This window comes from Lemur catta, chromosome 4 (assembly GCF_020740605.2).
Source record: "Lemur catta isolate mLemCat1 chromosome 4, mLemCat1.pri, whole genome shotgun sequence".
NCBI lineage: Eukaryota > Metazoa > Chordata > Mammalia > Primates > Lemuridae > Lemur > Lemur catta.
Genome location: NC_059131.1, coordinates 78,518,686 through 78,545,615, shown reverse-complemented (window position 1 = coordinate 78,545,615; position 26,930 = coordinate 78,518,686). Strand labels below are relative to the sequence as shown.

Below are 26,930 nucleotides of genomic sequence, written 5' to 3'. Positions count from 1 at the left end.
ACTTGAGAAAAATTAGGTAGTCAGAGGAAAAATATTAAGCTCAAACAGAACGAATTCGAAAAAGGTACATTCTAGTTAAAAATTTTATAGACACACACACCTGGAATTTACTTTAAATAATCCAGTAGGGAACAGAGAGACAGGAAGAAAGTGGAACTAATAATTACTGCAGCCCAGTGATGGACGTGCCAGGATTCAGGACATTTACAGTTTGAAATTTCCCATTATAAAAAATTAAAAATCTACATAGAAACAGGCAAATTCTCATCGAACAGGCACCCACAGGGGAAATTACTTAGCACATGACTGACAAGTAACCACCACCCCTCAACGAATGCCATTACTTATTATTTCCAAAATAAAGTTAAGCTAACAGCAGATGACAAGGTACTTAGACAATGTGGCATGACTCAATTTCCAAATGAATCCGTCTGATAACAATTTTAGAAAGCAATTTTTCAACTGTACATCATGTAAAACTTCTAAAGCTGTATTTGTTTAGATAAATATATAATTCAAAAAAAGGTGGCTTTATAGATGATATATATTACCCAATCAGTGTCCCATGGATGCTTCACAGAAGCTGCAAAATAAATGTGAGTTAAAAGTGCATGTCCTTGTGGAACTCAGATTTGTCAAGTCTAGACCCCAGACAACTTGAGACCTGCCCGCCACGCCCCCCACCACCACAGAGGGGCAGGGCCCCTACAGTCAGGTCTGTAATTAATTGTGTGCCTACCCCTGGCCCCATGAACACAGTGCACACCTGCCCAAACTGAGACAAACGAATCCAGCTCTGGGACCCAGCTACATCATTGCAGGGATTCAGCACACCGAGGCACAAGGGGTACCCTATATCCTTCACAGGGAGAGCCACTGAATTCTGACCGATACGTCAATTTTATTTTCGCTAAAACAGAAAATACTCAGCATCTGTCTGACCAGCCAGATCATCACCCCAGGGCAGAGTTAAGGGCCTACTGCAAGGGCTTAACAACTGTGAGGAGGACTCAGGTACCTAAAACATCTCTCACTAAGACAGCTAGAAAAACCCACACCTCTGCATTAGGGTTTCCAGATGTACACTTCCGTTTGCTGTCTCTGGTATCTGTCTTATGATCCAAATGGAGGCTTTTTACTTTTTTTAAAGCAAACTAAATCAGTTAAGCAAATGATCATTGAATTACTCCGAAGAGTCCATAAGAGCAAAAACAGCAGCCCACACCACTGCCAATTCTCCAAGGAGCCCACCAGATGCGAGCCCGTGGGAGCAGGGATCGCGGGCAGCTTTTGCTCTGCAGGACCCACCAGGGCTCAAATCCTTGTTGGGTGGCTGATTTCAGCTTCAAGTCTTTCAAGGAAAGACTTGACAGCAACTAAGTAGCTACAGCAACTAAGTAATGAACTATTATATGTCCAAGGGATGCTATGGTATCAGGTGCTATTATGGACTTTGGGGGAGGGAAAGGAAAGATTTTTAAGTACCAAAAAGCCCAGCTGACAGACACCATGGGAGTCTCTGTATGACACTAAAGTTACCTTAGTGGGGATGGCCCCGAGCAGAGTGTGTGGGGAACAAGGAGGCATGGCAGGGATGAAGAAACAGCATGGGCAAAGGCTCCTGGACTGATAGAACCCAGCACACCCACCACATGGTGAGAAGACAGGTTTGCCTGCAGGTGCAGCTAGAAACCAGAGGGACGAGGGGGCGAAACTCAGTGTTGGAGGACTCAAGACATGATTGCATTTGTGGGAGAGGAAAATGACAGTACGAAAGCCAGCTCAAGAAAAAAGTCCTTGGCAGTCACTGGGAGGAAGGTGAGTGCCCACAGGCAGGACATGTGGGGCGATGGTGGGGGTGGCCAGGAAAACACTGAGAAGGTAGGATCAGGAGACTGAGATGTGGGGAGGGGCAGGGAGAGTTCTGGCTCCAAGATGACTGGAAGCTGCACTTGCTGTGAAAATGTGAGGGAAGAAGAAGCCAGTTCCAAAAAGAAGAGTTCCGGCAAAAAATTCTGGGAGGAGATTAGGAGCTCCTTGAAGTTGGAGGCAAGAGGCTTCTGTTGTCATTTTCTTCCCATATCCTCTGCAGTGATGACTGAATGCTAAGCCAACAATGACACACAAGTCCTGGCTCCATGTTTACCTGCGTTGATTGCATGAGGCTGACCCCAAGGCTGGGGAAGCAGCAGGACCAGAGATCCCGCTGCTTTGGGAGAAGCATGTCTGTGAGACCAGGTCAGCAATCCAAAAGACAGCATAGCAAGGGGGCTAAAGTGAAGCCCAGGACAATACCCGCATTCCCTGGGAAGAAAGAAAGGAACATTTTCCTTTTTTAGATCCTACCCTGACTAAACACAGGCAGATGGGAAGGATGCTTAGTACTATTCATTGCAAGGGGTTGGAAGGCTCTCCTTTGGGAATAAGCAAGCAAGCTGAGTGCTTGCGCTGAGCCTTGGGAAAGTTAAAAATCAACAGTCTAAATAAATCCAGGATTCTCAAACTCAGGGCCAAAGAGATCAAGAATTCCCAAGAGGCTCAGAGAGGCTGTTGGGAAGATACCAGGAGAAACCGCTAACCCAGCACTCTCAACCTCCTCCAAACACTACGCCCTTTGCCATCCTTGAGACCACCGACCTCAGCTAGGTCAGAACCCCTCTCCTTCCAGCCCCCGGCACTTCCACAGGCAGGGAGCAGCTTGCAAGCTGGAGTTCTCAAAGACCTCACAACAGAAGCATTCCTGGACACTTGTACCGCACCTAATTTTTGAAGAGTAACAAGGAAAGAATGGAAAATCAGGCCCTGAAACTGCCCTGGGAGGAAGGATGTTGACCTGAGGGAGCTTCTGGGAACAGCTGTGGGGAAAGTACGGATCTGAGTGATGGGCAGACTCACAAAGGAACGACAGCTTTGAGACCAGAAGGGTTTTTCCTTCAGACAGAAGAAAAATAAAGCTTAGAAAAAAAGCTGCCAGCAGTGGTCAACCAAGGTACATGCCTTTTCTAGAATGGTTTATGAACTCAAAGCAAGTCTGAATAGTTTCTATTTGAGAAACATTAACTTTAAAAAACTTATCATCATAAGAAAAGAACATTAGTTTCTACCTAAGTAACATGATGAGAGAGAATGAGAAATTATTCGTGAAATCTGTGTCTAAATTAGTTCCCATGTTTCTTAGTACGAAGTCAGAATGAGAAGTGTGAAAGGGGATAGAAATAGTGATATTAACATCAGAATTGTCAACAGTGAAAACTGAATGACGGGCAACCTACAGCACAAAGCTGTTAGATGCAATATACTTAACTACCCAAAATGACTTCCTTGAACATCTGAAATATTTTAAAAGGCTAAAAATGTCTTCAGAAATATTATTTTTCTTGACCTGTTAAAGATCTTTAAGTTTCAAATACTAAAAAATAATTCATATCACTAAATGTCAATATCCACATCCTAGGCAATACAGCCTTCTGTGATTCACATAGGAATCAAACTCTGAACGACTTGATCATTTTGCACATCAGTGGCCTATTTCTAAAGCACTCTGAAAGTGAGAGATATTCTGTAGCCTTCTAGGACTAATGAAATGACTTTACATATGATCAGTTATACAAACACCCCCTCTCATACACCTTACAGTGAGTTTCAGGCCTTCTTACTTGTAGAGAAACCCTGCACTTTATCATGACATGGGAATCTACTTCTCAGAAAGGTAAATGCCAGATGCAAACACCATCTTTTAAAAAGATCTTAGCATTAGATAGAGCCACTAAGTCTGCCTCTAACTGAAGTTACACTGTAACGGAAATTTCAATCATGCTCTTAAACTTTAAAGAATTTTGTAGGAAGCCACATCCAGAATATTAATTTTTTTTAAATTCTGATTCTTAGAAAAACCTTTAGCAACCATGCCCCACTACACAACTCCCTGGACTTCCACCATTCTCTTTTTATTTTCACATTACACCTTTTCTTTACTTATCAGTAAAGAAATTTACATTATTATAAAATTTACATTATGAAATTAAATGCAAAAATACTTAAGTAATGCTATGCACCACGCACAGTTCTCAAAGGTTTAACTCATTTTAATCCACATGACAATCCATTTGCCAGAGAGGGCAACTGAGGCACCACGAGGTGAAGCAGCCGGCCCACGTCAGACCTAACAGCAGGGCCAAGATCTGAACCCAGGCACCCTGGCCCCAGAATCCTGAATAAAAAATAAGAAGAAAATGCTAGAAAAGCAAACATTAAAAATACAGAAACATCATGCACAGAAGGAAGAAAGGCCAAAGATGGCTTTGAAGGATTAAAATCCTAGTTTTCCTCTGCTTTTCCTCCCACATTAATTTTACTGAAATGCCTGATGCACAGGTCCCATGCCCGGTGACTCCTGTAGCACGAGCCTGGCTGTACCTGGACAGTGAGACCTCTCGGGCCGCAGCCCCACAAACCTATGGGCCCTCTCGGCCACATCGGTCCAGTTTACCCTGTGGCTTCAGAGGGCATCAAGCAGGCAGTGCTGTGGGCCATCCACACGTCCCACTTCTTAGAAAACCCACAGCCATGGACGCCTGACTTCTACAGTGGAGTTATTCTTCTGTAAGTTATTATAAGTAGAGTCACAATTTTTGTGCTACATTTAAACATTTTGTATCTCTAAGCTTCCCTAGAAATGTTACTATATTTTTCCTACATTTGCTTCCTGAGAACCAAGAATGGGGGAGTTGCCAGCACAGTGAGAGTCATGATTAGTCAGACAGAGGGTAGAGAAGAATGTAAAATAAGAACGCATCAGCTGTTTCACAGAGGAGGAGTGTTTTTAAATAGGGCACAGCCAGCTGGGGACAAGGGCGGGGGAGTGGGGACAGCAGGCAGACCAGGGTTGTCCTGCTGCAGACAAGAAAAAAATATCTCTGGTTTTGGTCCCCAGTTTTTGGCACAGGGCTCCTAAAACCCTTGGCATTTCCTATGTGACAGGAGTGTCTTTAGTTACTCATAAAGAGCCCCAGTGGCCCATACCTGAGCTTATGCTACTGCCGTGACTCAGGGTGGGGCCCCCAGGTAGGCTCTAGATTGGAGCTGGTGGCCAGAAAGGCAACATGTGATCGGAGGGTGGGAACTTGCAGCACACCCCTTCCCCACCCCCTCAGCCTCTGGGAGGGGAGGGCAACTGCAGACTGGGTTATAAAAACTCCCGAACAATGAGACCTGGGAGCTCCTGGCCCTGCACACTCTGGGAGGATGTTCTAGGAGGGTGGCACAGCAGGGAGGGCACAGAAGCTGTGTCCCCTCCCACACCTCGCCCTGCATGTCGCTTCCTTTTGCTGTTCCCGAGTTGTGCCCTTTAGAATAAGCCACTGACAGTGAGCAAAGTGCCTTTCTGAATTCTATGACTTGTCCTGGCCAATTATTGAACCGGAATAGGGGTCACAGGAGCCCCCCTTTATAGCCCACTAGTCAGAAGTCTGGGTGGCTCTCGGGACTTGCAACTGGCATCAGAAATGAGGATAGTCTTGCAGGACCAAGCTCTTAAAACTGTGAGGCCTGCCGAATAGTGTCACAACTGAATTCCAGGATAACCAGTTTAGTGTGAGAGAATCAGAGACAGGTCTAACAGACAGCCACTGGCCACGCACGGCTACTGAGCACTCGAGATGTGGCAAGGCCAGCTGTGTTATGCTATCAGGGCAAAACACACACTGGACATTGGAGCCGCCAAAAAAAAAGAAAAAGAATATCTCATTAGTAATTTTTTATATCGATTATATGCTGGTTATAATGGGCTAAATAAGACATTATTAAAATTGATCTATTTCTTTGTACTTTTTAATGTGGTTACAGGAAACCTGAAGTCACACATGTAGCTCACGTTTGTGACTAGCATTCCATGTCTACTGGATAGTAAGTACTGCTTGCACTGCCTTCATTTCTGAAAAGACAGGCACTGAAACCCACTTTTTGCCTCAAATTTTCAATGTAGAAAGCAAGCAACTACCTAAGAATGAAGAGCAAGGGATGTGGGTAAAAATTAGTATTTATTAAGTGCTTATGACATGCCAGGAGCCACACAGTGCCTTGCAGGACTTCACCCCGACAACTCCCTCAAATGATGACACCCTCCTCCTCCTCTGGTCCCAGCCAAGGGCAGGAGACCTTGCGCCAACAAAGGGACGCAGCAGGGATTCAAAGACAGTACTGACTCCTCCCCGTTTCTTCCCACACACTAGGGGTGGCAGACTTCTTCCGGAAAAGGCCTTATAAATATTTTAGGCTTTGCAGACCACACCGTCACAATTACTCGACTCAGCTGTTCTTGCACAGAGAGAGAAACAGACAACACGGAAATGAACGAGCCTGGCTGTGTGCTAATAAAACCGTATCCACAAAAACAGGCAGTGAGCCGGATTTGGCCCACAGGCCAGAGTTTGCCAACCCCTGTTCTACACCAGGAAGAAAAGCAGGTATTCTTAAATAAAAGACTCTATCTACCATCAGTGTGCCAAAATGTAACATTTATAAAGGATACTTTTCACAAAATACTAATTAGGTTACTGTTGCAACAGGAAAGGCCAAATTCTGAAACTTAACTCACTGTCAGGCTTCTAAGCTGTTATGGGACATTACAAGCAGGACACTCAGGTACTGTCACCAGAGGTATTGAGTTAATGGCAAACTACATTTGGTTCAATGACGTATCTGACAATAGGTAACATTAAAAATATAAGCCAGGGGAATACAGAGTGGAATCCACGAGGTCAAACACAGAAAGGGGTCCTGGCTTCTGCTGAGAGCACAGCAGAGGGAAAGCCCCAGGACCTCCACTGGCATGTGTGCGGCCCTGCCCTGGCAGACCACCTGAGCAGGCGTCCCCCAGGTGAGAGGAGTCCTACTCAAGCCTGTCAGGGCCCTCTCTGAGACCAACTTCACCTCTTCTCTCCACTCCCAGTTTGACCGTCATTCCACAGGCAGCAGGAAAACAGAGAAAGAAGGCTCCAGCCAGTCACTAAACTAATCTGAAGGCTCTAAAAAATATTAATTTGTAAGTCTAAGTAACATTTCTCACTACAGATGAAAATAGTTTGGAAGGAACAAAAACCCCACCTGCCCGCAAAGTGGAGGGAAGGTTTGGGGGATGGATCCGAGGCCAGTCAAGCCGTTCACCTGCAGACCCCTGTTCCCTGGCTGCTCCCCCACAGACCACCCAGAAGGGAACCAAGCGGACAGATACAAAGGAGAACACAGCACTAGAGAAAAGGAAAATCTAAATGAGGTAAGAGAGGGAGAAAGAAATACACCAGGTCCTCGTCACCTCCCACTCCCTCCAGGACCACACAGACACAGACGTGTTCCAGTCGGGGAAGGTCCCCACATTCGGGGGTCTCACGCACCTGGCATTGGCTTCTCACGCCCGTCTTCCCCACTTAGTCCCCACCTGCACCATCCCCCTTCAGTCTTTGGTTTCCTTTAAAACTCTTTTGCAGGGAAGACTATAAGGTGATTTCTACTCTACCTTGAAATAATTAGGAGGAAGTGTCACAAAAACCCAATAATAAACTAGGATGGCAACTTCAGGGAGTCTGGCTTGGCAGCAGCAAAGTCTGACCAAGAAGCAATAGGAACAGGTCACACCTGTGTACTGTATTAGTCACCTGTCACTGCATAAGAAATCATCACAAATTCAGCAGCTTACAGCTACGCACGTTTATTATCTCAGCCTCTGTGGGTCTGGAGTTTGGGTGTGGCTTACCTGGGTTCTTGATCTGTTACACAACAAAAGATAGCTGATACACAAACCTACATACAAACACATGCACACACACCCTATTCTAAACAGTACCCTTGGCTATCTGTTATGGGCATGACAAAATGACCAAAAATATTTGCCACTCTTTCTGAAGACATCTTTAAAGACTAGATTACCAATTAAAAAATAAATAAATCCCATTACCTGTGTCTCACTTGGCCAGTGACTACAAACATGACAATCCAACTCTATCACTGACTTATGGCCCAAACGAGGCTCCAAAGAACAGTCTATTAACGAACACTAAAGTCACAGAGGGAAAAGACGTGCCATGGCTGAGAATATTCCATCTGCCATCAGGGAGTCCCTTTAAAGACTGGGCCACCAGCTCAAAAGTAGACGCCAAGGGTTGGCAGCAGCGGGGCTGGCCTTGGGGTGACCATGAGGTAGTGCTAAATCAGTGAGCACTACTGGCAAAGTCCCCAAAATTCAAGGACTGTTTTAGAGCTGTCTTGTTTTAAAGGACACAGTAGTTGCAGTATGTACAAATTCTAGTCAATTTGTTTTCAAAACAGCAGTGACACTGTTTTATAATCACTCTGAGACACGGTCCTCTAGAACAGATCAACTAAAAAGTCTTTATGGAGGGGCCATTTACACTCTGACTTTCAAAAGCAGCACAGTTTGGATGAAATTGATACTTCTACACTACTAAAAACTGGTGCAACCCTCTGGAAGGGCATTATGGTAAGATGTATCAAGAGCCATAAATATGCCCATACCATGTAACTCTGCAATCCCTCTCCAAGGAATTTATGCTAAGGAAATAATTCAGTTGCAAAAGAGAAATATGCTCAGAGATGTACATAGGCACCTTGTCAACTGAAGCAAAAATTTAAATGTCCAACTCAATAGACTGCTTACACAAGTGGTAGAACTTTCAATTCCATGGGATATCAGCAACATGAAAAAAAAATAATAAAGATTACCAATAAAGTAGAAAAAATGTTCATAACTGAGAAGACAAGCATATGAAATTATATAAAGCAGTTATAAGGATGAACTGCTAATATGAAAAGTTTCTCTTTCAGGGTGGTAAGATTACAGGAAGCGTCTTCCTTCTGAAAAACTATCTTTACGAGTCAGTATGTTATCTTTACCATTAAAAGCAAATCCATACCAAAAGAAAAAAAAGTGCCAGAAAAATATCTCTCAGAAATCTAGGTTTTGATAAAGTACCTGTGTGCTCAGTTTGCACCTTCAGATCTTTTTACCTGCCGTTGCTGCAAACCGGACCTGGGAAGGCTAGGATCATCCTGCCTCCCACTCGCCTCTTTCTCAGTCACACAGGGCAGGCCATCAGGGTTTGAGGCAGCTTTGTGTTTGAACCTTGAGGCAGAACAGGCTGCAGGCTCCTGCAGGAATGCAGTCCTGGGAGGGTGGTCGGTGATAAACATGCAGCACTCAGCTGTGCAGAAGGACGCGTTTCCACTCAAGCTGCAGCGCTAAAATAATTAAGGATGTGGCACGCCTGCCTGCAGGCTCCCATCAACCTGCAGATGCAAAACCAGCCGAAGACAGTGTAGCTATGGCCCACACTGAGGATCACTGCACAGGCGTGCAAATATAACACACCCAACGTGAAAGCTCTTGTTTAGCTTCTCTAAGTCAGCTACCTCATCTGTTAAACGAGGCTGAGGGTGACGGTAGGGTAGCCTCATGGGGTTGTGGAGAGGATCAAATGACACAAAACATATAAATGCTTGGCCATGTTAAGTGCTCAATAAATATCAGCTATTATTATTGCCACATTAATACGTCAAGAATGTACATTCACACAGTCTATCATTCTAAGGGAATTTCTAGCAGCTGGTATTTATAGTTCCACAGGCAGAGAGGCACAACAGCAAGTAATATGTGAGATAGTTTTTTTTAATTATTTTTTGTTGTATAGGATGTTTCATTAAACGTGGGGTCAAAAACTTCAGGAACCATTTTGCTACAACACTCCTAAGAACCAAAAAGTCAAACTCTTTTATGCAAGACATCTTTAAAGTCATTGACATTTTCCTGATACTGAAAGTTATTAGAAACCCCTAAGTCCCCAATCCACAACCCAACCCAACTGCTATAACATTAAGTAATCACAGATCCCAGAATGCAAATTTACATTAGATTTTTTTAAGCTAATAAATTGAATACATATTTGCCCACTATGACAATTTAAATAATTAAATAAAATTTATGAAAGCGATAGCTAGGCTTTTTATCCAATTTAAATAAAATTCTTTTTACGTTTTCTTTTAGAGAATGGATTTTATTATATCCACTTTGTGGATGTTTTGTCATTATTGCATGACTGGAAAGAGTTCTGTTAGGCAGCAAAATTGAGTTACTCTTCTGCAACGCCTGTATAGTCCATCTCTGGCTGCCAGCCTGGGTCCCAGCAGCGCCATCATCAGAGGACAAGACAACCTGGTCTCTGGCCAGGCCCCGCCTTCCTGCGCTTTGCACCCGCCCCCCCCACCCCCACAGCAGACTGCTAAGGTCTAGGGACACCTTCTCAAGGTGCCTTTAAGTGGCTTTCATTTCATGTAATTATATTAAAACAGTTATTAATACATTACTTAAGAAACAAATTTGAGATAGAGTAATCTATGTGCTTCTTTATTAACACACTAAACAAGAGGGCATAGCCACAGGTCTCAAAGCTAACTCCAAAGTAATGATGAGAACAGGCCCTATTTCAACACAACTGCAACCACTGTGATGTGATAGGAAAACAGCAGCCATTTCTCTGATGACCATGCATGTCACAGGCTGTGCTACCTCCACTCATGCTGGAAGGAAATACTAAATTTCAGTTAAAAGCTGGTGAAAATAAAAATGTGAGTTTTTCCCAGCCCAAGTTCACGGATGCCTTGAAGTCCATCCACTCACCACCAGAGTCCCGGAGTTAAGGACATCTTCTTTAGGGAATCTTTCAGAACTTCACACTATGTTAGATCTCTGGGCCATGAGATTCAACAAATCCCTAGATTCCAGAGTGCAGACTACAGAAGACACTGAATCCCTTTCAAAGCAGAGAGCTCTGTCGCTGTGAGTCCTGGGAATGCCCGCTGCTGTGAGGAGGGGCCTGACCACCGGAAGAGTCCGGGCCTGGACCTAGGCCCCAGAGCTCATGCTCTGTCCACTCAGGCTTGCCTATTTTCTCCAACAAGGCTTCTTTCAACTTGAGAGATGGGAGGAAATCTTTAGAGATCACCTGGTTCAAGCCCACTCTTACATATGGAAACTATGCTTCCAACAGGCTTGTTCTAAGGAAAATCCAAGAACAGCCAATTACAGAAATGCTGCCCTTGAACGTTTTCCGGCAAAGTGGGAGTCCTCAGTTTCAGGTCAAGTAATTCTTCTACACAAAGCCACCAAAGTTCACATTTGCAACCTTAAATTAACCAAAGCAAAAATTTAGAAAAAGGACATCATTTTTCTAAAAATGTATCAGAAATCTGCCGGCCAAAATAGTAACTATAAACTTAAACACATAGGTATAGATTAAAAAGGAAATAACGTTCAGAAGAGCCACTGTAGGTTTGTATCCATCATTTTTTAATAGACGAAATGCAGTGCTACAAACTATATTCATATGAATCAATGCGATTTGAGTCTGCAATCTATGTTGTTTTGGGGAGGGAGGGAACAGAAAGCAGTCTCCCCCAACTGGCCTTCCACCCCCACCCTCAAAGCATACCATTATTGTGGGGAAAACGTGGTGACAGGAAAGAGAAATAGGCTACCAGCCCTAACTCTGACCTTCTTTGTACCCAACAGAAAGGTCAGCCACTCCTCTCTCTCCTAAAACATTCTCTGGAACCTTTGGTCAGCCAGCCAATGGAGAAAAAAGACCCCTTCAAGTGCCTCCCCAAGCCAGCTTCTGAGCCAACTCCCACCCTGCTCACATCTCCGCTCACACGCACACCTGAGGCCTCCCCCAGCACCTGGGCAAGGGACAACCTTGCTAGCGCAGCAGAGACTCGGCAGGCTGGTGCGTCTATAGGTGGGAGGAGTGTTCTTTCCAGGGCGCCAGGCCTCTGGCACAGGGTTGGGGCCACTCCACAAGCCCAATCACTGCCCAGGGATTTTTCAGGCAGTGCACACGACCAGTGCCACTCAGACCCTCTCCAGGCCACTGCCCTCCCACCTCAACTGGGGATCTGTCTGCGAGCTAGACGCTGTCTCAAAGCACATCAGACACATGGAGTCCATGAACATCTGCTCCAACCTGAACACAGTCCACTCAGGGTCTCAGTGTCTCTTTCTCTCACGTACAAAACCATTTTCAAACAAAACTGGCATTTAAGGACCTCCCTACTCTGGCCCAAACAGTCCTTTCCACTACAGGGTTTTCAGCTGTAACTCTAGTTTCTCTGTGCTGGAACTCAGAGACCATCAAACTAAGGATAAGGTTATCCAGCAAGTGAAGGAATGACCTTGGGTTCCCACAAAGGGAGCCACTCAGATGGAGACCACCCAAGAAGCGGTTAAAACTGTGGGAAGAGTAAGGACAGAGGCCCTTTGCAGAGGAGCATTGGAACTAGATGCTACCAGCAGGGAAGAGGTGTGGAGGGCAAGGAAGGCGGTTGGGGACTGACTCCTGAAGGCAAAGCTATACATTCAGAAGAAAAAAGTTAGAAGGGTTCAAATGCTAATTCATAGCAGAGGTTCTTAACTTTGAATATGCATCAGAATCACCTGGGGAACTTGTTCAACAGGAAGAATTCCAGACCAACCCATCCCAAGAGACTGAGTCAGTAGGTCCAAAGCAGGTCACAGGAATTTGCATTTCTACATATCCGAGGACCACATTCTAGAAACAGTACTGGAGAGCCATCCCATCGCCTCCTCTGCAAGAGTGCCAAGGGGCATTCTACCCCATTGAAGATCTTGGGGGAATAGGTAAACCTCGCATACAGAATTCCAATTAACTAATGTGGAGACGACCCCTCAAGGAGATAGAGCCTAACTCTCTGCTGCTTCAGCAACTTCCTTCCAAAGACTACAGTATGCAAAGAGAGGGAAAGAGTCACGGTACAGTGGAGAAACCTACAAACCCTGCCTGCCCGGCCAGGTGATCACGGGCAGCAACAACAGTCACAGCCGTGTTGACAGCATGCACCCTCGATAGGAAGTGGTGAAAATGGCACGTTACCGCTGTGGTCTCCTCCCCAGCACCCACAGCTCCCGTCTAATCATGAGAAAAACATCTGACAACTCTCAATGAGGAGCATTCTATAAAATATCTGACCAGAGCTCCTCACAATTGTCAAGGTCATAAAAACAAGGAAAGAGCTGAGGAGACATGATGACAAAATGCAATGCAGGATTCTGGATGGGATCCTGGAACAGAAAAAGGATATTAGGTAAAAATTAAGAAAATCCAAATGAAGTATGGACTTTAGTTAACAATAATGCACCAATACTGGTTCAATAGTTGTAACCAATGCACCATAGTAATGTAAGATGCTAATCATTGGGGAAAGTGGATGCTGGGTATATGGGAAGCCTCTGTACTATCTTTGGAACTTTTCTATACATCTAAAACCTATTGTAAAATTAAAGGCTTACTTAAAAATATATATGTATTATATGTTTTTACATGTAATATTATATATTATATAAATGCCTATATGCATAGCATAATATGGTTGACTTTCAACAATACCAGATTGTACTTTGGAAGTTAGTAAAACACTCTGCTCAACAAAAGGAGATAAACACACCTATTGATTAGTTTAATACACTAGCATAAAGTTATTATATGGTTGAAATTCAATACAATTTTTTGCTGTTCTTCAGAGAAAGCAAAATGATAAATGTACTGTGTGAGTTTGTAAACAACAACTTGCTCCCTTGAATGAGACCAAATAAGGACTTACACATTAAATTCTCTCCTTCTGAAGGCCCAAGAATCAAGAATCTATGTATTCAATCTCCAAAACTGCATCACAAAACTCATGTCAAATTAAATTCTCATTATTCTCAAATTAAATTCATTCAAAACACTAAGCATTAATTACAGTCTATCACTAATTAATTATAGTATATCACAAAAACCATTTTACACTAATCCATGTCACCAAAAGCTAAAGGAAATGTAGACCAATTCAGTGTAAAGGATAAATAACTAGTTATGATTTTATTTGTTTTGTATGCTAGCAGTAATTTAGTTCAGATGCTAAACAGAACTTAAATGCAAACACTGAAATGGGCCCACCGCTGGAAAAAAGCTTCACAAGGACACTGTCAAAACGGCACTATAATCTGGGGACTACACTGGGCAGAAGTCAACAATGTTGACTGGGCAGAAGTCAACACTGCATTTTAAAAATACAAAAAAGAACATCTTAATGGAATAAAACATTTTAAGTTTCAAAGGAAACACTTTAAATGAGACCATAAGTAGGATAGAAAACAAACCTATAAAACGTCTGGACAGGATTGAAATGCAATATAATTTACTAATCCAAGTAGTAATTTGATTAAATAAATCTTTTCTAGATTAAAATGTGATGGCATAATGCATTTATGCTATTATCAACTTAAAAAAGGAAATAAGTATTAATGTGCTACCTGACACCAGCATTCCATTAAAAGCACAAACAAGTAGTTTTACTTATTTTTAAGAAAATAAAGTCTTAAGCAAATAAACATGTAGAGTTCACATTATCTGAAAATTATGGACTAGCTGACCCCAAAATCAAGTGCTCATGGTAAGCAAACTGAGGGTCTGATCCTCACCTAGACCTTGAAATAAGAGCCCAATCCCGGGATAAGAGAATAGGGTTCTCTGCCCCAGCTGTCGTGGCAACCAGGGTTTACAACTGGCATATGGGAATGTCTCTGCTCAGGTGACAATTCAGTCTCCAGGCTGCCTGTGTACTGAAGAGCTTCTGAGAATCTTCAAGAAAATACCATCCTTCCCCAGAATACTTCAAATGAATCCTACCTGGCCTGGAGCAGGGCGGGAGCTGGGGTGCGGATTTCCTATGGTGTCGTCCCCCACACAGAGATAGCAAATTATCATTTTATATACTTGGTAATTAAGATTAGAGTTGACTGTGAACTTGTAAAATATCTGCACTGGTTTGTAGGCTCCCTGAGGGCAGGTCCTTGTCTGGTTCCCGTGGTATTCCACAGCTCCTGGCATAGCACTCGGCCCAAAGCTGGTACTCAGTAAGTGTTAATGGTATGAACACAAGTTAGTGGGAGCACGACAAGGACAGCAGTCCCATTTGTAAGTTGGATCAGGATGAACGATGCAGCTTTTTCTACATCTCTACACCCATACTCTGCCAGCCCTCCTAACTAGATTCAGACAAACATAACAGCAACATAAATTGACACACAAGTCAGCTCATTCCGTGCTGCTTTGAAGAAAAAAAAAAAAATCCCTAATAATCATGGAACCATACCATCCAACTTTAACACAGGGAAAGTCAGAGCTACAAAAGGTCTTAACAACCATTAGCAGCAACTCCTAGTTTCACAGAAGACAAAACAGAGGTGAAGAGAGGTTAAAAATTAGGTGTGCAACTTTAGCCAAATGAGTAGCAGAGGAAAAGGACAATCTACATCTCTGCTCCTCATACGAATCAAGATTTTTGAAGTTCAGACTTAGACTAGCTATTAATAAAGATCAGAATGATACTGTTTGAATCCAGCTTCCATTGTTAATGAAAAGTCAAGAAGTAACACCAAGGCAAAGCCATAATTAAGCCCAGGGTCTGCAGTCTAGGTTTGGGGAATCCCACACTCACACAGTGTGGGCCTTAAGTCCCTTCACGGCCACTCACGACAGGACCCCTATGGGCCAGTCACTGTGCCTGGTGAGCAACCCTCACCTTCCTCCTCTACAAAAGGACGGAATAACTAAAGTGCCCCCCCCACCACACCACAAGAATTGAGTGATACAAGGCCAGCACACGTAACAGACACGTACAACTTCAGAACTTTCACTTCTGTCCAAAAAGTTACTATTAATCTTTCAGAGGACCCAGTCCACGTGAGCTGGGACAACTGAGGAAAAGAAAAGATTGACTGTACTTGCAATTATCTCCACCAAGGAAAGTTCAAAAATTTATAAAGTGCTGGGTTTGTGTTTATCCTAGTAACTGAACACAAAGAGAGGGGATGAGAAGCCACAAAGTCAAAAGGAAGAGCACTGGAACAGGAAATAATTTATACAAAACGCATCGTGATGAAACCAAGAGAATTTCTAATCGACTCTTTTCATTCCTAGGCTTATCCTACTTGATCAAGTAAGGGTGCATTTATAAAGAAAAAACATTCGGACAGCAACATCATATTCCAGACCAGCTAATAGGCAGCTTTGCAGACACTGGGAGTCTGCCACGAACAGCCAAATTAGAATTTTCCCTTTCCTTTTCCCTTTGTAAGGTCTAATTTGTGATATTTTTGTTCTTTCTCCCCTGAAGAGTTTATTTTAGAAAGATACAAAGAAAGAAATAAAACATTCAAAAGCTAACATATGTGGCCAGCTCAAAAATTATCAGGCTGAACCTAGAGTCCCATGAACCTTAGTAATAACAAAAACAAATGTTTTTCCACAATCACCAATGTAAGACTTCTGAGCTAAGAAACCAGATGTCTTTCATCAGACCAAACACTGAAAGTAATTGATTAAAGTCCCCCCATTATCTCCGCATCAATGGGCATTCTAAGGGGAATGTGTTTTATCACATCTCAGCCAGATATCAAAACGTTTCCTCCAAAATCAGCATTTTGTATGTGTATGGTACAAATATGTTGATTATAAAATTAAAAAGCAATGTATACCATACTTTAACACCAACATTATTACAGATAACACAAAAAACATTGCTCAAAGTTAGTTACAGTACAGTAAATTTCTCCTTTACATATTTAATGCAGAGACGTATACTGTTTAGACCTCTAAATATGTATTATTGTTCACTATGTTTATTAAAAAGGAAGAAAAATTGATCTTCAAAAGGCAACTGTGTGAAAGAATACATGTGCCCTTGACTACAAACACTGAAACAAAGCAGCACAGTGTTCACTTATATCAAAGTTGTTCAAATACTGACATTTTGAGCCAGTTAATTCTTTGTCATGGAGGCTGTCGTGAGCATTGGAGGATGTTTAGTAGCATCTTTGATCTAGCATCCTCCTAAATGCCAGTTGCATTCCCCAGGCATGACAATTAAAAGTGTCTCCAGACATTGCCAAATGTCCACAAAACTGCCCCAGTTGAGAACCACTAATTTATAGACATGGGTTCCAGTCACAATTAAGTTTTTCAAAATACTAACCTTTAAAAAGGTATCTGTGTATTTGCAAAAGTGAATTGCTTCTATTTCCCAATCCAAATCTAACAACTAAGATCTAAAAATGAATGGGAAGCTGCAGGTATTAAAGTGCATTTAATTGAAAACATATTTTCTTCCTTAGACATGGAACCCTCACCAACAAGAGACATTCCCAAACAGAGAATCTGCTTCTTATGGAAGATGGAACCAGCTTCACTAACCAGAGTGGCCGAGGTACATGAGGCACTTGACTAAAACAAGTTTAAGAAGAAACACAATCAACACTAGACACTTAATCTATAGGTGATCAATCCACTGGGCTTCAGTTCTACCCAGGAAATCTTCAAAATAAAAATTACAACAGTGGAGGGTCTGACACCCACCTCTTTTGTTTTGTTTTTAGATAATAATGTCATCATTTCTTCATAGTCGCCACTGGGTCTTGTCTACCAAATCTATATGAAACAAGCCTGGTGAGAAAACCATGAAAAGGGAACTGAACGCAGATGGCTTAATTTAAGGGAAGAGACTCTTCTAAATCCAAGCTAGGTGAGTCCTAAGAAGACAATACTGAAACATGTAAAGGGAAAACCACGAGCGCAGGGAGTGGAGACAGACAGGAACAGACTGACTTTAAGATACATGGTTGGGTGGGGAGACTACACGAGGTCAGTCGCACACAATGTGAAAAGTAGAAGGGGGAACCAAAAGAGTTAAATAAAAGAAAAATGGAAATGAATAGAAAGGAAAATCTCTTTTTATAACTATCTTGCTAGATTCGGCTCCTAAGTTTCTTTAAAAAAGACAAAGTCATGTGATGAGAATTCACTATTCACCTATATCAAATTTCTCTCTAAAATAACTCCCTGAATCTCCTATTTCTTAGTGTCTTAAAAATACTCCAGCAGTTTGTGGTTTTTATGTCAATGTCCCCAAGCTGGCTGCCATCACTCAGAGCAGTAAAAAAGGGCTATTTAATTACCAGTTCAGACCACTCCCCCTCCTTCCCCCTGAAACACACACACAGAGACACACACACACACTTGAAAACAGAAACACAAGCTTTTAAAGTGATCGTCCTTAAAATGAACACAGCTGGCAAGAGAGAGAGACTGAAACAGACAGCAACTGCTCTCCTCTTCTAGGTCCAAACTCAGAAATGACATAATTAAAATATTTGTTGACTTGCAGACATCCTTAAATACTCAGCCAAAATGCACAAGATGTTAAACTGAGACACATCTTTTAGGGAAAATCGATGGAGAGACACTGATGGACTTTGTCCTCTAAGATGGCCATGGGCACCTTGCTGGCATTTCCCTGTGATCTTGACGACTTCTAACTTATTTTTCAATACCTAACCACCACCACCACCACCACTGCTGGGAGAATTATTAAGCTCTTTAAGTAAATCAATCTTTGCTGCTACTCATCCTGGAACCTGCTACATATAGAACTGGCCACATGAGGAGCAGTGTGCTTGCAAATCTAAGCCTGTAAACTAAAAGAACCTGTGAGTGGCAGCCCTTCTGAAGCACCATGTGCGAGCTTCTCCCAACAGAGACACCAGGTCATGGTCATCTCTCAGCCCCATCTCCTCCAGGAGAACACTGCCTAACCCTCTCATGGCCCCAGGTGTCCTCCAAACATGGAAGGGTAGGTTTGGGATGGTCTGGCATGGATAAGTCACTCGGAAGGGCAGCCCACATCAGAGTTCCCATCAGAACCTGGTAGCAGCAGTCGTCCAAGAATCCAGACTGAGACTGGACCTGGCCGCTCTCATGACCTGAGAAGTAGATTTCAAAGTCATCATGGATTTCTTCAAGACCTGCCCAGATGTCATAAGCACACAAAGGAAAAGGATATGGTATATTCACATACAAGGTTTTCAGCAAGAACCTATCTACCTACCTTCTCTTGAATAGTAGTAACTCATTTAGAAAAAATACGTCACTGTTATTTCAGCATTTCAGCTGCTGAAAAGGGCCCTGCACAAGGTACCTCAGGGGGCCAACTGGACTCCTGTTTCCTCGGTCCCCACTGCGGCAGAAACGGGGTGGGGGCCCACCACACAGCTATGTACGAAGAGGCGCGTCACCACAGGGCAGGCTTGCAGGTCTCACTGGAGATGAAACACTGTCATCACAACAGAACTTCCCCACTCCCCGAGTAGCACTGCCATCCCCTCCAGCAGTGATTCTCCTTCTGGGGGTGCTCATGCTCCTTTCAGAGTCCAGGGGCCACCACCCTGCCACACGCGGCGAGAAGGGGCCAGGCCAGTGCTGCCCGGTGGTGTCCTTCTGTGACCCTTCCCAGCTTCCCCTCTGTGACCACGGGGGCAGGTATTAATTACTCATTATGTTCTTCCAAAGTCCAGGGCCTCCTCTATCGCTTGGCTGATAAGGGGTCCCCATAATGAACCAGTATCCAAGCTCCACACCCCATCAGTGATTTTCCTCAAATCTTAAACCATAATAAAATTTTATGGTTCTGCTTTCTGTACTGTCAGATACATCTTAGTGAAGGGATGGCGGCTAGCTTGGTGGATAAGAGTCTGAATTCCAGCCCCTCCATTTACTAGCTGTGGAAGAGACAGTGCCTCCCTTTCCTTATCCATAAAAACAGGAGGTATCACTCTGAATATGTGAGGATTCAATGAGCTATCACATGTAAAGTGCTTAGAACTATAATTAGAGTGTGTGATGTGTATGAGTGTGTGATGTGTATGTGTCCATGTGTGAAGGGGGAGAAGCTAATGATCACTAAAAAAAAAAAAAAAAATACAATTTTAGCTTCTGTACTTACGGATTAAGCACTTAACATGTATCAGAAATATGTTGAATATTGATACCCAAAAAGTTATTTTATGTTAATAATTTGATTTCTAAAATGCAAAACACATTTTAAAACATTTGTAAATGAACAAGGTATTATGATTACATGTATTCAATTTTTACCAATTCTGATTTTAGTGCTCTAAAACTGCTTGAGTACATGAAATATTATATTATTCCCTATACTTACAAAGGTTTACCTTTCCCAACAAAACACAAAAACAATTACCATTATTATTATTCTATGTTGTTTCCACTATGCCTTTTTAGCCATCTAAACTTTGGAAAATATAAAACAAATGAAGTTTAACTCATGAGAAGTACACAGACCTGCACTCCCCAGTGTGGCTGTCATTTGTGACACGTGGCTATCGACCACGCAAACGCAGTGAGAGGGAACCGAGATGTAATACAAACGTACAATATTTGCTGAATTTTGAAGACCTCACACAAATAGAAGAATGGGAATTATCTTATTATGTTTTATATTGATTACATATGTAAATCTACAAAGTTTAGATATATTGAATAAAAGAAAATATACAGTGAAAATTAATATCACTTGTTTCTTTCTACATTTTTAATGTGACTACAAGAACATTTAAAATTACATCTGGGGCTCAAATTTGCAGCTCTCATTATATTTCAAAAGGACAGCCAGCACTGCTCTGATAACCCATCAGTTCAAGTGGCATTTGTAGGGAGAAACCCCATGTTAGAAGAGATAGACACACACCACCCTCTACTCCTCCCATAAGGGAGAGCCGGGCTCATGCAGGCTCCACGCAAAGCTGTAGTTGGGCAGTCACGCCATTACTACACGGGACAGCCCTTATCCAGCCTCAATGGAGTGAAGTCTTTGAAAACAAACTGATTATAAATTTTGTTGTTTGCTTATCACAATTAGCAAACCACTGCTCCGTGTGTGGCCTGAGATGTCTTAACAGCTCAGAGTGTGTGTAGGGGTGGGGAATGTTTAGAGGCTGGGGGAAAGGGTGAGAGAGCCCAGTTGTGCAGGTCCACACCTGCCACGCTGGGAACTTGGGACACTGATGGGAGGACAATGGTGAGACACCGTGCATGGGTCACGGCCAGACCTGAATGTCAGGGCACAGTGAGCAGGAAGGACAGGCAGGAGTGGATGGAAAGCTGTTTCAATATCCAGGTGAAAGAGAGAAGAGAGCAGGGCTGAGATGTCAGCGACCTTCTGGAGGTAAAATCAATAGCAGCTGATAACTGGATTTGGGAGGTGAGGGAGAACTCAAAGGTGACCGGGTGAGCCAGTGATGCGGAAAATTACTGAAAAGACAAGCAGGTTGGGAGATGATGCAAACAGTTTGGGACACTCAGAGTTTTAGGTGGAAATGATCAGTAAGAAGTTGGCTAGTTCATATGAATGAATGAATGAATGAACAAACGAATGAATGAATGAACAAGCAAATAAAGCATGAATAAACACAGCTGTTAAGTGGGACAGTGGTTAGTCACACAGACATCCTTGCCCTATATTTGAACAAGGCAAACTGGCACTCATGCGGTGCTCGGGGCATACCTTACCAAACCCTGTCACGCACATTCCATGAAGGGGCACAGGCCCAGCAACGGCAGGCCCAGGGGGGGATGGCCTATCTGCCTCAGGTGGCCACCGGCCCACCCACTCGCTTTGCTCCCTTCATCCAGGGTCCAGGAAAGGCTTTCCTTGCCATACAAATCAAACACTTTCCATGTCTGAGATTTTATTATGGTCCCAATCAGAAACCAACCAACCAAAAAAAAAGTGCCTGCAGCGGAACCTACACATGTTGAGGGGAAGCACCATAAATGGAATTAAGTCAATATTTTTCTCTCTCTTTAATCATTCTATTTAAAACCTGACCAGCCTCTGGAAGGCCAGCACCAAGGCTTCTTCCCTGTTATGAGATGCTATAACTAACACCTAATGGTTGACATTCCCTCCTTATTCCTGACAACTCTGTAACCATCCCTGGCAGGTGTCTTCAAATAAACACAGATTCCAGATCTGGGTGATGGCAGCAACAGGACTTCCTACAATCATCACCCCTGTTTTAGAACACAGAGTTGCACACTGTGGTGGACTGAACTGTGTCCTCCCCCTGCCCCTCCCATAGATTCGTATGTTGAAACCCTAACCCCCAAGTGACTATATTTGGAGACAGGACATTTAAAGAGGGAAATAAGGGTTAAAAGAGGTTATAGGGTAGAACCCTGATCCAATAGGACCAATGTCCTTATAAGAAACAATATTAAATATGATGGCACATGTGAAGAGTACTTTGCAAACTATAAATGAACATACATGCATTAGTATCTATTATTCTTTTTCATTATGCCATTTTAGATCCTCATTAACAACTAGCCAGCAAAAGCATCTTACTTCCCAAAAGAAGAAGTTGCAATACTTAAAATTCTGACTGCAGTTGAAGCTTTTCCTAGAAACATTACAAATATTAATACAAATAGTAGAAAGAGGTGGGATAACACTAAATAACTAACTTACCAGGCCAGGATACCAAAAGCTCTGCCCAGAATTTCCAGTTCAGGTTGACATGAATGGACTAATCTACTGAAAAGTAAAACACTCAGCCAGCCCACCTGGTGGTATGGAGTTGGGTTTGTTTTTGGTTTAGGTTTTTTTGTTGTTTTTGTTTTTAAGTGTAGTTTCAGGACTACAATGATTCATTTGACAGAGAATTTACCAAACAGAGAGGCCACCCAACCAAACTCTCCCATTGTCTTGATATCCTAAGGACAAAGCCTTCCATGGTGGACAGAGGTTCTGAGCAGAGGCACAAGGATTCTGGAGGTCTCTCATCACGAACATCTCAGTGGGAGCCTAGAGTCCCAATAAAAACAGGCTCAGAACTCAATATTCACATATACAGTAAGGATTAATTGCACATTTGCTATGTATACTAAGTGGCAACACCTTTCTGTCCTAAAGGGTTTAGAATCTATTAAAGAAAATATGAACACAAAGAAACCACAGAGAAGAATGTCACAAATGGCAAATTGGGAACACAAAGAAAGTGCTGTGGAGGTTCAAAGGCAAAGTCATCTCCTCCAGTTGGGAAGGAGTTGGTAAGATGTGGAGAAAAAAGGAAAAGGAGATGACCTTGGGATGGCTGAGAACTGTGGCTGAGAAGGCTGAGCAAAGGAGTCCAGAGGGCACAAGGGGGCTGAGCAGGGACACTGCCACCTCTATCAAGGAACTTTTTCATTTCCACAGCTTTAAGGACTGAGATTCTTGAGGTAGGAACTTATGTGCACATGTGTGCACGCACAATGGATGGAGGTATAACTTGCCAATGTCAATTTACCTTCAGAAATAAACATACCTTGGGATATGTTCAAAGCAAAATGCAGGCAAAAAGGAAAAAGTCTAATTTTTTCAATTGTGCTAATAAAATGGCCTAAAGAAATGAGAAACTATTTTTACTTTAGCTGCATACTTGTGATAACCCGTTAAAAGGCTGTCTTGACCTCCTTCTGAGTTGCCTTAACTCTGGCACTTAACACACAGAATATCTTTTTTTTTAGCTTAGACCCTTTGAAAATGTGCTGTGAAGTATTTCCATCACTCATTTTAGGAAAGAGAAAGCATCTGGAAGCGCTACTTGCAATGCCTCTGGTGGGAAAACTAATTTCTTAAGCCTCTGCAATGAGTTGTGGGGAGTTTCCAGTTCATTTGTGAAAAAAGTTAGCTTACTTGTTTTCCCAAACATTGCTCACCACCCTCCCCTGCAGTTCCAGCAAGCAATCTTGAGCTCTTCAGTCATTAAGCCTCCTTTTTAATGTCAAAGAACCACTTCCACAAGCCCTGTCTCCCCCAGTGCACACTGCAACCTAGTACGAGCAGTTAGAAAAATTTGTGTCTCATAGAGCAACACGGCCTGATCTTGCCAGGGCACATTTAGCTAATGCAAGTGATCCTGTAAAGGACTCCAGATCATTCTGTGAAATCAGGGAGTCTTAGGGTACTTTAAAAGGTTATCCAGTCTGTGCACATGCAAGGAAGATTTCCAGGGTATTTAATATGGATGATAGCGCATTTCTCAAATACTATACTGTGTACATAAGATCTGCTGTTTGTTAGAAAAGCTCAATAACCCCCAATGTAAATGGCAGAGGTTAGGAATACGGCAGGGTCAAACAGAGGAGGGATGAAGAAGATTTAAGCATGCAGCATGCAATAAAGCAAAGCCCAAAGCCTGAAAAGTGAGCACAGCTACTTGAAATGCGCCTTAAACAAGCCTCGCTGGCTTAAAACAGGGTCAGTTTCTCCACAAGTGGCCAGAGGGGGTCATGGAGTAGTCAACTCTCCGGATGGCAATTTGCCACTCAATTTCATCCGGTGTTTCCTGATCAATCCCCCTGGGTGTTTCTGTAGCAGCTAAGTTCAGAGGCCTGGGGCGGCCTCCAGACAGGAAGTGAACCTGGCACCTCCACAACTTCCCACTGCTGAAGTTCTCGATTTCAGCCTCAAGTAGCTGCCAGAAGACCACTAGGATCCGGCCACCTTCTTCAATCAAAACTACATCTAACCAACCTCCAGGAGAGAAATATTGAGGGAGGATTTTCCCCTCGGCTCGCTTCTTCACAAGTCGGTAACCCACTTCTCAGGAAATGCCTGTTCCAAACATCAAAACACCTTCATCTTGAGCCCAGTCTCCAGGCTAAGTACGTTTCTTCTTCACCCATGTGTCCAGTGACTGCCATTCTCTTTATATAAACCCTGTACTTGCTTGACTCCTATTATTAATTCACCCGTTTGTCCAGGGTCGCTTAGAAAGTGAATTAAGGGAGTGTTCAGAAATTCAGTTTAGATCTGTGTTGATAAGTTACAGCAGCCCAGGTTAATTTCATTTTCACTCACTTTTAAGACTTGAAAACCACTGTTAACAACTATATGAAAAACAGTGGCATGAAACACACCCCGAATTACTTTCATTCCTACACAAGATCCCTTCTGAGAAGCCGGGACTGGGCCCAGACCAGGTAGGGACTGCCCTACCTGTGGGTCTCGGGAAAGCCGCGCCCACAGGCCTCTTGGTTCAGTTTCTTTTTGGGTCAACAGAAGGACTGGGCCTGGGTGATGTTTCAGGCCCCTCCAGCCCAGACTGGGGCCTGCTCGTCCCATTATGCAGACGCAAACTTGGCAGAATCAGCCTCAAACCTGTTGGCAAAATAAACAAAGCCAAATAAGGGGGAAACTGCCAACCTGAATTGTCTGAAGTGGCCGAGGCGGACTTCACACACGTTTCTGCTTTGTCCCTGAAGCTGTTACGAGGCCAGTTTAAGTGAGGTGCCCGGTGCCCATTCGCCAGTGCCCCTAGCACCCCGGCGCAGACCTTCAAAGCGATCCTCGTTGTCTATAAATTAAAGCGTTTTGCAAACTAAACCCCTCTACACAATGCCAAGCTAACTGCGCCGATAATGCAGTTACCGGTAATGCCTTGAAAGTCACACATTAAATTTTTCCAGAACCACTTGGTGGTTAAATCGCCCTGAATAAACCGAGAGGGCAGAGCGATTGTGAGAAACTTTGGTTCAGGTGGCTGTGCGAGAGTCCTGTAAATCTGGGGCAGGGCGCAGAGCCTGAAGCCCGGCACAAAAGCGCCCTTCGCCGAGGCGAGGACCTCCTTTATGCGATGTGACAGCAGCTTTGTGCGGGATCATAAATAGTTCTAATAAACACAGCAAGTTCCCCGGCCGATCACGGCCTCCCAAGTCCCTGCGCTGGGGCCCTGCGACCCGCGGCTATTCTCCCCCGGCACACGCGCCCAGGCGACCCCGGCCACCGCACGGTCCCACGCCGGCTCTGGGCTCAGTGCTCGCCGCCGGCGCGCAGGCCGGGCGCAGCCTGTGCAGCCGAGGGTCTCCAGTCCCCGGGCCCCGCCGCCCTGACCCCTGCCCTGTTCCGCGCCCGCGCCCGCGCCCTAGGCGGGCGTCCCCGCCCCCACGCCGGTCCCCGAGGGTGGGGGTGCGGGGAAGGCGGGCAGGAAGGTGCGGAGTCGGGAGGTGCCGGGCAGCCTGCGGCCAGGGGCGCCCAGGCCGCGGCGGGGCCGAGGGCACCGGTGGGGCGCGGAGGGGACCCGCTCCCCCAGCTCTTTCCCGGGCGCACCCCGGCCCGCGAGCCCCGCCGCGCTCCCAACTCCGCCGAACGGCCCCAAGTTTGCGGCCCCCGCCCGGCTGTGCTTACCTCGCCGTGGGCCGCCCGCCGAGGCCGGAGGGCAGCGGCGCGGGTCCCGGGGCGGCGGCCGCGCTGCGCCCGCCCAGGCGCCGCTCTTTGTCTGCGCCGCTCCCTCCTCCCGACGCCGGGCGGACGCTGCCGGCCCGGGCGCCGCGAGCCTCCCCGCCGCCGAGCCCTCCCCGCCGCCCGCCGCCCGCTCGGCCGCGCGGCTCCGGCCTGACGATCCCCACGGCGGCGGCGGCGGCGGCGGCGGCGGCGGCGACCCTCCCCCGGCGCGCAGCGCCCGCCTCCTCCTCGCTCTTCCTCCTCCTCCCGCGCTCCTCCCCGGCCGCGCCGTGACGCCGCCCAGGGGCCGGGCCAGGCCCGCGCGCGCGGGGGCCCCAGACCCACCTGGGGGCGCACCCGGCCGCCCGGCTCCGCTGCCAGGCTCCGGCACGCGCGCCAGGGTGGCGCGGGCGGGGTGCTCCGCCTGGGGCCGCAGCGCGGGCCGGGCGCCGGGGGGAGGACTGGGTCTCCACGCCTGAAACTGCTCGCGCGGGCGGTGGGGGGCCGGGTGGGTGGGGACGAGAGTGAAATACAGGCAGCAACTTCCAGCCTCAGATGACTGCCGGGTGGTCTTTGCATCTTCTTTTTCGCTTGTTTGATTTTCTTATCACGACGCTCTAGTTGTTTGGCGTTGGCCCCCCCTCCCGGAAGCATTCCCACGGCACTCTCAGCAAAGCAGGCCTGTTGTCCATCAGAAAACTGACTTACATAAAAATGTCACTTCCTCCCTGTAATTGCTTGTG

General features: G+C 44.9%; 1 protein-coding gene across 5 annotated transcripts in view; it reads right to left on the bottom strand.

The window, feature by feature from the left end:
* NCK2 (NCK adaptor protein 2) overlaps positions 1-26,551 on the bottom strand; it is a 131,525-nt gene extending 104,974 nt beyond the window's left edge. For 4 of the 5 annotated variants that reach the window (XM_045550348.1, XM_045550349.1, XM_045550345.1 and 1 more), the window contains exon 1: positions 26,533-26,551. The gene's annotated coding sequence lies outside the window, so the exon portion shown is untranslated. Of the gene's footprint in view, positions 1-26,151; positions 26,324-26,532 lie in introns of those variants that run through there. The other variant, XM_045550346.1, reaches the window with a different exon arrangement.
* Positions 26,552-26,930: the final 379 nt, after the last annotated feature.